Below are 12,391 nucleotides of genomic sequence, written 5' to 3' on the forward strand. Positions count from 1 at the left end.
TCCCTAATCTTTTTATTTTTTATTTGTTTGAAAAGCAGCACTCCATATAATGGAGGGAGAAGGGAAGTTAAAGATGTGATATTTAAACAGAACTACGATTGCTGCAAAATCTCAGTGTGTAGTTATTCACGCTTATAGGACTGCTGGGGAAGAAGCTGCACTTCAAACTTGTTGGCTTCCACGGTCTTTTGCATGAAGTAGTACTAAAAAAAAGGTGTTCTATCACCCTCAGATACTGAGAGGAGATCTTAGCACAGTTATCTGGAACTTTAAGCATTCTTCCCTCAGACGTGCAGACAAGGGAGATTTTAGTTTCTTTGCACTTAAATGGATATGTGTGAATCCTGAAAGGCTTTCACAAGCTAAAATAAATCTTTCCACATGAGCAGACACTTAGATGGAGACATCACTCACATGGCATCTGTGTCTGTCCTACCTGCTTTGATGCAGGAAACGCCATCCACAGAAGTAGCCTTGCCAGCTCCACCAAGAATGTGCTTTCCACAGCACCAAGAATGTTTTCTTCCAAATCCTCATAGCTGGCTAGCATGTAACTCTTTCTATTTAAGCTCTTTGGATTACAACAATTTCTCATTCTCATATCTACTTGTAAATCTTATGACAAAATTTATGAGCAAAGATAATTTTCCAGTGGATCAATGTAAGCTGCTTCTTTTGTACAGCTCCTTGCTGGGCTGTGTGTACTGCAGAAGCGTGTCCCCTTGTAATATGTTATTACTAGTACAATTTTTAAATTCATCTACTTTAAGTAAATCTGGCTGCTTCAGCTAAAAGTTGTGCAGCCTCAGGCATTCTTTATCAAATGAGCAGATGATCTTTTTAACACCTTGAGTTTCTGACTTTCATCTCTTTCATTAAATCAATCTCCCTTTCATGATTTATATTTATGCCAATGCCCGATTCTATTACAACTCTCTCTCCTGCTTTCTCAATTTCCTCTATTATTCTTTTTTGAGTCTACAATATAATTTCAGTGGCTAACTCATAGACTGTCACTTCACATTTATGAACTGAAACATGAATGTGCATTATTACTATATTTTTATGAAAATCCATGATAACTAATGCAGTGATTCAATTTCTACCAAGAAGCTTTCTATCTGTTTTCATACCTGGCCTCTAACCTCCAGCCCTCCAAACAAAGTTTTACATCTATATTTACATATTGGGATCACCACAGTTCCTTCATCTCCCTTTCCCAATGACTTCAGAAGCTGTAATGGATTTAGGCAGGAGTTTAATTAGAAACTGCTCTTTTCTGTATTTCAGGCTATATTTCACGTGAAAAGGAAAAATACGACTCTACCAAATGAAAGAATGTAACCCCTAAAAAGCCCCAGGCTAGGTAGATAAGTGTTTGGTGGAGCAGACAATTAGACAGCAGGAGATCATGGTGGTGCCTCACTCCCTAGGAAGCTGGCATTCATTTTATACTGGTTTGTATCTTTCTAACAAAATCACTCTCAGTAGTTTGTCTCTGTTTAACAATGATACCAGTGCAGGCAGAACTGCATTATTCTCAGCAGGTTTTTTTGTTTGTTTGTTTCTTTTCCTTCTTTGATGAGCAGGGGGTATCTTCTGAGTATTCTCAGGTCAGTCTTGGTCCCCTGGCTCAGGCTCACCTGCACTCCTCTCATGCCATAAAGAGGAAATAAAAGATACAAGGCTTTTCCACTTCCAGATAACTGGACTGGTTAGTCCACTAACTAACTAGTCTACTTTTCAGTTGGTGGACATCACCTGCTTACTGCCAGACTGGCCAGGGATGGCTCAGATATCCTGATCATGTGCTTAAACTGATTTCTTGAATTGTATTTGCCAACGAAACCTGAAGTTGAGTGCTCAGCTCCCATTAGACTACACAAGCTCAGCAACCTTAAATCACATTGAAAACCTCTGCCTACAGTCAAGGTGGTTTTCTAATCCTTCATTGGATCCTTTCACTAAAAAAAAAATAGGGTAAATGACAGACAAAGCTAATTATTACCAAATAAATATTGGCTAATAATTAGCCAGACAAAGCTAATTATTACCAAATCTGCAGATACATACTGGAAACTGTGGAACCCCCCTTCATCAGCACAACAATAGATTATTTCTTTATTGTTTCCTGTGCTCTTGAGTGAAGGAACTCCTCTTCCAGCTAATGTGCTTCTGGGATCACCCTCATTCATGTCCCCATGATTTATCTTTTCTACATTTTTTCTGGGATGGGCTCACTTTATGACATCTAATGTCTCATTTTGTGTGTTCAGTTTTATGAGAACCTCAACAGCAATAAAACAATCAACCAGCCCACGAAGAAAACTCAGCAGTAATTAGCCCTGCTGGAGACCAGATGATAACTGTCAGCTCTGGATACCAAAACATACAGGAGGAGGTTACTCATACCTACAGACAGCCTTCCTGGCAGCCTGAGCTCCAAAGAAATAAATATCAATGAATGCAGCCCAGCTGAATCTACTTAGGGGAAAGAGAGCAGGAGATGAGATTAGACACACACATTGTTTAACCTGGGAACAAAGGGCAGAATTTGGAAAACTACTTGTCAAGGTGTCTTCAAAAATTAGTACAGTATTAAAACTGCATTGCCAGAGGGGCTGTTTCTTATCCCATCTGCAGGCCTGTGTGAAATTCTTCTGATGAAATTCTCAGCCCTAGGGAAACAGTTGCTTTCAAGATTTGTTACAAGCTTGAAACTCAGCTCAGCATCATCAAAATGTGTGAAGAACTTTCAAGGAAACATGGGCTGACTTATGGCTGTGGCACTGAAACAGCTGAAATTGGCTCTGGCTGAGCTTTGCTTTCAGCATTAAGCTCACGCCAAACTAAACCATCCAGTGATGGTGAGAGCTGTGCTTAGACACAAGAAAAATCTCCCAACGAGGAAAAGACTTTCTCTTCTCTTCATCAAATAAAGTGCAGAGCAATCCCATTAACTACACTGGGTTAACTCTGGATTTCCAGTGGCAGAAATGAGATCCCATCATTAGCAGAAACTGTACATGGGCCTGTGAGACTGGCCCTGATTTTTTCTTTTAGTGATAGTCAAGTGCAATTAATCTAATGCTTACAGACAATGCATAAAATATGTTTAGTACACACTCATTGTGCCTTTGGATGCCTAGTCACCAGGGCAAATGATACTTTCCTTCATTACTGAAGTTTCACTTCTCCCTCTCTGGCTTTGAGTAGAATGAAATGGAGCATGTAATGGAACGTCATGTCCATAAGTATCATTTTAGTATCAGCTCCAGGTCTGCACAAAATCTCAAACACTACAACAGCTCTTCACATGCTCACAAATCCTAAAAGAAATTGCTGAAGGCACTCAAATCCTGAAGTCTAAAGAAGATGCCCTAAATTTACTCAAAACAAAACCCCTTCACAGTTGCAAAATAATTACCTGCTTGAAAATAATCAGGTTATTTTTAGCAGTTAAAATATGGAAGAGATTATATAAGTTGGGAGAAAACATCAGCTTTCTGTAATACTCACCTGCTCTAAATGCAGTTATACTTCTAACTAATATTGAAGAGCCATTAAGGTCAGTTTTTGTAGGTTTCTAAATCCCAATTAAATTAATTGGATTTGAACGCCTAAATAGCTTCAGAAATCGGGCTTCTTATCCCATAACCAGTTAAACAAAATGATGCTGCAAAGTATGGCTGAAATAGGAAAGTTGTTCAGCATTTCTGTGGGTAGCTGACGTGGGAAAAATAATGGCACTGGTGTCTCTTACAAATACAACACCCACAGTCTTAGAAAGGCAATAGATGAGATCCTGTCGCATGTGTGAAGCACAAGAACTATTACAGATAACTATTTTTGATAAGAAACTGGACTCAGATACCTCCTTGTATTCTGACATCTCAAAACACTTTTCAGATACAATTTATTTGTTTACCTTCTTATGCTCTTGGAAATCCTTCAGAAGCACTACATCAATTTTATAAATAATGGCAAGGAAAACAAGCAGATGGGTAGCCAAGAGTCTTCATGGAAAACTGGGGAAGAGCTGAGAGCACAAGCCAGGACTACACTGCACTTGACAGAACGAAACAATGCCAAAATATCTGCCTCCAAACACACTTATTCTGAGCTATTTAAGGATAGCAATTTAAAAGAAATTATTATGTTGTACCTAAAACCTCTCTGGAGAAGGAGGAATTAGTCTTTCATAGGGTACATTTGCTCTGCCCAAGCTTACCTAGCTCCCTAAGTGGAAGCTGAGCACTTCTGCAAATCTTAAATGAGGAACTGCAGAATCTAGACATGCAGCAATGGTGCTTGTGAGACATTAGGATACCACTAGATACTTGAATTTCTCAAAGCTTTCAGAGAAGGTTAGTGATGTGACTGATACAAGAAGACTAAAACCTGGCAACCCAAAGGATAAGTAAGGGCAGAAACACAGAGAAAAATATTTAAGACAGAACAAGCATAGAAAAATAGTAAGAGCAGCAGCAAGAGACAGTATGGGACAGCTGGAGAGTCACTACAGGACTGCAGGAGGAGTGAGAGATGAGACTGAGTTGAGATGATGGCATATGTTAAGATATGGAAGGGAAGAGACATGAAAACTTAATCCATGGGCATAGATGCATCACCCTTGGTCTAGTAAATACTGAGCATGATTATCTGCTTAAAACAGAATATAAAAATAATTTGAAAATCCCCTATTTCAGTGGATCAGCCACAAAGGTCTGAAACTTGCCTTGCCTGAGCAAGTTCACTTAGCCCGTGGGCTGATGTACAAAGCCCTTGCCTTTCAAGCTCCAGGCAGAGAGGGTTACATGCTTGCCTCAACAAGGTCCTAGAAAGTAATGCAAGATGGTCCAGAGGATGGGTAAAAGGGAAGAAATCTTCAGTCAGCAGACCTGCACAGACTCTGTTACATAAGAAATCTGGAAATATTTCTGAAAATATTTCTAAATCAGCTCCTAATATTTTGTCATGCCAGTAATTTCGATGTGCTGTGACTATGCCAAATTTACCAGGAGTGCTTCCTAAACAGGCTGTACTCTGTCCTAGTTAGGGTTATGTACATAATTAACAATCATACTGAGGATGCTTGGATAGTACATTTTATGTAAGGATCTCACAGCATTTTTCAAGGCTTCAGTATTAATGCTCTTTATCTGTCAAGGTAATTCAGAACCATTATACATCTTTGCTATGTGTCTATTCTGATGCAGCTCAAATAACTGATGTGCTGAAGAGCACAATAGCACACTGATGAAAGCAGATGCCAGAGCCCACACTGTACCAGCACATCTCAATCCTGCACCCAAAAACCCATCCAAGGGGTTCTCCAATTATTATCCAGTCTTAGTAAGGCAGAGGCAAATGAAATGAAAACCAAATGTGGTCTGAGCCCTTATTAGAATCTATAAAATCTAAAATCTCAACCCAGGTTTAACCACTAGAGCATACTTCCTTCATTACCCACGACGAAAACTGGACAGGATTGAAGTCCAGGCTCATTATGTCCTTCTGAGCAATTAGCCTTCCTAACACTTTTGGGCTCCTCTTTTCCCTTTACATCTTAAATGAGCTCCTTGTTCTTATAATTGCCTCTGAGAAATCTAGGAGATCTCCAAGTACTCCATAGCTAATATTTATGATATTTCATGTCTATCTGACCAGCAGTCTCCCTACTAACTCCAGATCACCAGCCTCATTTTCAGCTAGTATTAATCAGTATAGTCTGATACAGTCATGGGATCTAAACAAATTTAAATCAGCTGAAAATATCTCAACACATTTATTTGAATAAGACTAATGCCTTCTATGGCTAATACAGTATCTGGACAGTCCTGCAAATGATAAGCAAAACCAAAATCATTTAGTTACTATGCTGTATCTGGTAAGTTCAGAAAAATCTTAAACTAGGCTGAGAAGACAGTAATTTATATGGCATATTGTAGCTTTTTACTGCATGGTAACAAAGCAACACAGAGGTTTGTGTCATGATCTGAAGGATGGCTTAGAGCAGGCCTGAAGAGCTAGAAATACCACATCTTCTGAAAGAAAGTGGCAGACGGACACTGGCACTGAGGAACACAAAGGGTTTTAAAGCTAAAGGGAACATTTTAAGAGAAAGAATCACAATTTATAAAGATTAATGCACGTTCCTGTTTCAGAGACAGGTGCTATTGGGTGATCTGAGCCTCATTTAGCTTTCATTTCTACCAGGGTAGCATCATGTGCTTCAGTAATGCACTGCTGGCATAGCCCAGTGGAAGAAAGAACAGAACTAATTTTCCCTTGTATTCAGTTTGTCTGTTCCCTGCTCCCTCAGCACATTTTTTTTCTAGAAATCAGCCAATCTCCTTTCATTGAGATGATGGAGCACTTCTCAATGCTGGGATTCAGCATACAATGAGTTGGGGTTTGAAAGCAGCTAAACCCAGTAAGATCTCTAATCCCCTTAGGAAGGCAAGGTGATTTTGACATTCCTACACAGGTATCTTTCACTGTACAAATCTGACACTCAGAAACAGGTGAGCCACTTGGAAGATCTTTTTCAGGATCGTTCCCGAGCATCTTCACTGGGAAGATTCACAGGCACAGGGTCAGGATAAGTCTCCTACAGGGATGGCATCAGATTAATGATGTGAGAGCATGGCAGTGTCTGTGCAAAGCCACGATTTCACATGTCAGTTAAGTAAATACACAACAGAAAGAATCACTCCTGGCCACCTCTCACCCTCAGCTAGTGATTCCCACTCCACTGTTGCTTCTTTCCCAGTGCTGGCACAAGCGTCGTGAGCATCTGAAATTAACTCAGGCAGGGAGCAGGGAGATGAGCAGGCAGACAGCTCATTCATCAAAAAAGGGAAAAAAAAGAAAGAAAAAAAGATTCATTTTCACTCAGCTGCACTCATGGCCGGCAGAAAGACAGAGATGGCAGTTCCATCTTAGTTAAACTGTCACAGAATTGCACCTTAGCAATTGTTTAACACACTAGGGACATTCATCAGCCCCTTTTGAGTTCAGCAAATTATTAAATCTGCTCACTCAGATCCCCTTTGGCATCACTGTTTGGATATTCACTAGATTTAGCCTCATTCTTTTTATAGATATAGACATATTCCTCCCAATAAAGGAACAGAAATACCCACAAAAAGAGATTATCATCCCTGGCTCTACAAAAACACATCTTCTTTCCCACTATGCTCAGAGACAGATTCCTGGGTATCTTCTGTACAATTCTGAGGAAGTCTCAATTCAATAATTATACGGATTTTTCTGTTACAGGGAACTTTTGTATCTTATAAGCCTTTCATAAATATAAAGAAACTGCAGTCAACAGCAACTGTAGCAGTCGTGCTGGGATTTCCAGTATGGGTGATTATAAAAAGGCAAATAACTCCACAAAAACCTTGTTACTTCTCAAGATTCACATCAGAATGATGAATTGGCAGAATATGATAGAGCCCAATCCAGTAACTTCAACAGCTTTAGAAGAGTTTCAGCTCATTGCTGGGAGACTTGGGACTGCTACATCAGTTCTACATTCTGAACTCATCTTTGCCATGTCTGCTCTTCATACCAGAGAGAGATTAATATCACTCCTGCTCCCTTTATAACCAACATCAACAGCACATTGACTGAACTCAACAGTTATTATTACAACTTTTATTTTTGATAGTCCATTTTTCTGAGTTTGTTCTGTCTCCTGATTACTAGAAGAGATCAGGAAAAGTATTTTCTCTTTCCCTGTTGCTTCATCCTAAGGTGAAAAGTTCAGAAAGATTCTGATGTCAAGAATACTGAAACCAAGCTGAAATGGCATGACATGATTTCATCATTTTCTATCAAAATGAAATGTTTAGACATTGCAGAGAATAAAAACATCAATTTGCGGACTTAAATTAAATGTTTGTTTCCAGATCAAGATTATTTGGGATGGAATAAGATAGTTCAGCTGGTGAGAGAAAGCACATTATATTGTGGAAAACTATGGCATGAACTTGATCTGCACTGAACCCTCAAAGCAGAGATTTATTTTCCCATTTTAAAAATTCAGCCCTAAACAACCACATTCTATGCAAGTCTTCAATTTAGACAAAATCCCATTTGCTGATGGGAAAGTGTTTTCTTTGAACTCTTCTGATTGCATCTGTTTCTTCCTTCTATTTGGGTCCTCTGAACCCTGAGTGACCAAAACCCACGTGACAACCTCACCTGAATGTGATACTGCACATTCTGGCTGGCTGGTTTAACAGATCACTGCTTCTGAAACAGGGGCTTACTCTTCTCACTCTTCTCCTGTTTTGCTGTGTCCCCACTGCAGGAATCTTCCTCCTCCTCCTGTCCTTCTCCCTCCACTGATTTACTGGAGCAAGCCCCAGGAAAGGGTGAATAGTTGACTTCCCCTTTTGGACCTGTTAGACTCAATCAACCATAACATACATCTCAAATCACTCTTAGCTTGGCTTAAACTTGTGAGACCACAGGGAAACTGGGATTCTTCATACGCTCCTGTGTTAGTTTTTTGGTGTATCTTTGCAGTAGCTCCATTTTGGGGCCCCATGACTTTTCCAGCTGAAAGCTGTAACTGAAAACTTGTGTTATCACACATGCCCAAGAATGTGTTGTAAAAAGAGTATCAAATGGAGTGCCACTAGCAATATGGTTGTGAAATCTGCAGCACTGGAACTGCCAAAGCAAAACTACGGAGCAGATAAAATCCTGGACTTGATTATCTTCTCCCTTTGATTTTTTATTCTGTCATTCCACTGACTTTAGAAGAATTCAACTTTTCCCTGAAGTGCACTAGTGTAAGGAAGAAAAGAAACAGCTGCTAAAAGTTTAATGTTTTAAAACACTGTCTGCTTCAGGCTATTTTAAATACTCTGACACTTCAGTTTTTGTGAAGTCTGTCACTTGATTAAAAATAAGTTATTTTGCCACTGATAAAACCACACTAAGTGTTATTGAAAGATTTATTAGTCTGCAGTAATATTTTGCCAATTGACAAGTGCCTTGTTATCCTCTTTAACAGAGTCCAAAGTGAACAGAACAAAGCAGCTACCAAGCCTTTGCTCGATGAGCAATAACCCCCTACCCTGTAGCTGTGGCTGGAGCAGTCTGGCTTCACCATTCTCCAGCTGCCTGGTGAAGAGCAAGCAGGGATAAAACATTCAAGGCCAGAAAGAGGAGCCTCTGCAAAGGACAGGCACAAATGCCAGGCACTTGTCCCACAGCCAGAGCTGGTTGTGGAGCTCTGGGAAATGGGAATTGAGAGCAAGAGGCCACGCTGTGACATCCTGCCTGGCTCCTGCAGGGGGGACACGGCCCCTCTGCTCTGCCCTAAGTCCTGCAAAGTTGTGCAGAAGATACCAGAAGTAACAACAACCCTCCTTTCAGGAGTCTGCTTGTAATACAGACAGAAGTTAGGATGCCTGCCTCCATTTGCATGCATATTTGACACTGAAGAAAAGCACAAGATGCTCTAGAAGGAAACAAGCTAAAGGTCTTTTGTTAGAAAAGTATGCAGTTTTGGCTAACACAGATTTTGAATGGAGTCCTCCACAAAATACAATGTGTGACACAAAAAAGGGCCAGAGGAGCTGTAGCCTGTTCCCAGTGTTGGCACCACTCATTCTGTGACTTCTGGCAAGTGGCTTCTGGACAAATCTGAGAATATATTGGAATTTTTAGTTAACTGATCAAACAAAATGAACGTAAAGGTTTTCATTTCAGGGCAACTAAAATGCAGATTTTCAATTAACTCACCAAACTGAAAACACAGAGCCATTGGAAAGTGTTGCTTTGGAGACTTCTAGACTTCGTTGAGCCTTGAAAAAATGGCCATTTTGAAATGGGAATATCTTTTCAAAATGAAAGATTAAAAGTTGATTCTTTTTCCTCTTTCCTCATTCTTGATTTAAATCTCCTTGAGAATTTGATCTACATTAAGAACTCTGCAAAAAAGCCTGCTCACCAATCTCCTTTTTCCACAAGGTCAGCAGGAGTTTTACCATCTCCTTCAATGCTCAGAACTTCTTTATAGCACTTTGAAATGTTCAGCTTAACTTTTCTGTGCCTCAACTCCTCATTTGTGAAACAGAGCCTACAACATGCCTCCATTTTTTGGCGTGGTTAATCTGTCATGGTGGACCAAATAACTTACATAAACTGCTTCAATGGACTGTCCCAACTTACTCAACCAAGTTCAAGTAAGTGCAATTTGGCAGAAGACAAATCAGTGCAGAATTTGGTCCAGCTCTTTAAAGTTCTTTGAAGACTTTGATACAAGAAGTAAGTAATAAACGGGGCCCCTGAAACTAAAAGAAGAATGAGGTATCCTCATTCAGCTAGGAAAATGAGCTTGGAAGCAGCATTAATCAACACCAAAAAAACAGGAATAAAAGCTAAGCCACGAAGACGTAATCAATCTGTTAGATGCTACATGACAGATGCATTGAAAAACAGCAACAGTAAAGATGCAAAGAAATGTAATTTTAATCTTTATATTTCAGCGGGCATCTTAAGCAGACGTTTTCTTCCATTTTATATTCACTGCTCTAGTGCCCAGAGGACAGAAACTCTAATTACTGTTGCGTGCTAAGGGCTGGCCAGTAATTATATATCTTTATCTTCATTAGATAAGATGTCTGTGAATAAGGCTTGGTCTGAAACAGAGCAGGTAAACTGGAAACTTAGAGACACGTTTTCAATTAAAAGCTCACTTTAAAACAAAGACTCATTTTAAGGCTGCTGAAATCTGCCTTCCTCTGGGGAGGAGTGAACTCCAGGAGGAGGTTTGCAGAAGCCCAGGGTGTCTTGATCTGTGAATAGGGAGCTCCTGTTTTGACACAGAGCCTATCCTGAGCATCATTGTGCAGTGGTGTATATAGATAGATGACATTAAACACACAAGCGTTTATTGGCATATTCACATACTTACAATTAATGACAGATATACACTCAAGCAGTTCCACCACTTGGATCTCTTTGCCAGGGCTAGAGCTGAGCACATTTCATACTATAAACTCTTGCAGATCTATATCAGACAAAACCATGACACAAATATCTAACGAATGTGCCAAATCATTCTGATAAACTAAAACTTTAGAAAACAAAACTGATGTCAAAAATATCTTCCCGATGATATATTTGCTTTCATTTTTTTTCCAGTTCTGTTAAAAATCTAAAAAGTTAATTAATGAGTTGGTGAGTGAAGACTTCCAAACACGAGGACCCCAAATAATTTATCTCTGGTTTTAAGCCTAGATTTAGTCCAAGAGTTTGCTGTATTTGGCAGATTTAACACATCCAAAATGACTTAATAGAAGAAAAAAAGAAAATCTTTATTAAGCCAGAAAGAAACATTAAATTAGAAAACACCAACATGGTGCCTATGCAGATAAACAGAAGCCCTGAGTAGATTCCAAAAGGGAAAAATAAAAAATGCTGGTCTTCAACATTATTTGGGTTCATCTTGTATATAAGAAATTACCATGAAGAAATAATTTAAAACAAGTCCAATGCATGTAAAAATTGCAATTTTTTTTTAACAACAAAAAAAGTCTCATTAGAGATAGCTCAAGAAAGATAATTTAAACCTATATCCAGCTCTATTCTTCTATTACTCTGCTCCAAGTTGTCACTCCCTCTGTGACACAAAGTTACCAAACTTTCAGGTATGTCTCAAACTTCCAATAGTTTCCCATACAACAATAACAACCAAGTACCTACACTCATCTTTACCTATAAAGGCAAAAAATGTCCACAAGGAAGAGTCATTTTCAGCTAATGGGGCCCCGAGAGGCTTGCTTTGGCACCAAACACTCCCCTCAGCTGCTTGAATCCAGATGAAAATGAGCTAACATACCAGGGTGGAAGCTTAGCAATCCAGTCAGCTTTAGACTAAGGCAAATTTCACAAAGGCCAAGTCCTCAATATGGTGCAGTTCACAAAAGTTAATGGGATAACAGTGATTTCCAGCAGCTGGAGGGGTGGCCTGTAGTGTTTGTAATCATTATGTGACATGCTGGTTATGTTGCAAAAAATTCCATTTTAACTTTTATTTGTAGCCATGCCTCTTGTTTCCTCTTCTCAAGTGACAGCCCAGATGAGCTTGTGGAAAGATAAAAGCTGCTGCAGACAAGGCAACATTTCTGTCACCATGCTGGAATACCTCCTACTGTATCTCCCCCAAGCACCTCTGCTGATCATTGCCTTCCACCATTAGTGTGTGTTAACCATTAACCAAGCTGAGTAGGAATATGCAGAACTCCTTATAATTTTTAGTACTAATATTGATACAAGCTGAAAGCCTTCAAGAAGCAGCAATTTTATTGAGAGTCCAGCCTGACCCCAGGATTTCAATAATAAAAAGGCTCTCAGAGGCATT

The 12,391-nt window shown here is 39.5% G+C and overlaps 1 protein-coding gene across 1 annotated transcript in view; it reads right to left on the reverse strand.

Annotated features, from left to right (window-relative positions):
• The window catches only part of LOC103777191 (transmembrane protein 132D-like), a gene marked incomplete at its 5' end in the record, with an annotated part of 247,145 nt that overhangs the window by 26,167 nt on the left and 208,587 nt on the right, over positions 1 to 12,391 (reverse strand).

Source organism: Merops nubicus, unplaced genomic scaffold (assembly GCF_000691845.1).
Source record: "Merops nubicus isolate BGI_N331 unplaced genomic scaffold, ASM69184v1 scaffold9277, whole genome shotgun sequence".
Classification (NCBI taxonomy): domain Eukaryota; kingdom Metazoa; phylum Chordata; class Aves; order Coraciiformes; family Meropidae; genus Merops; species Merops nubicus.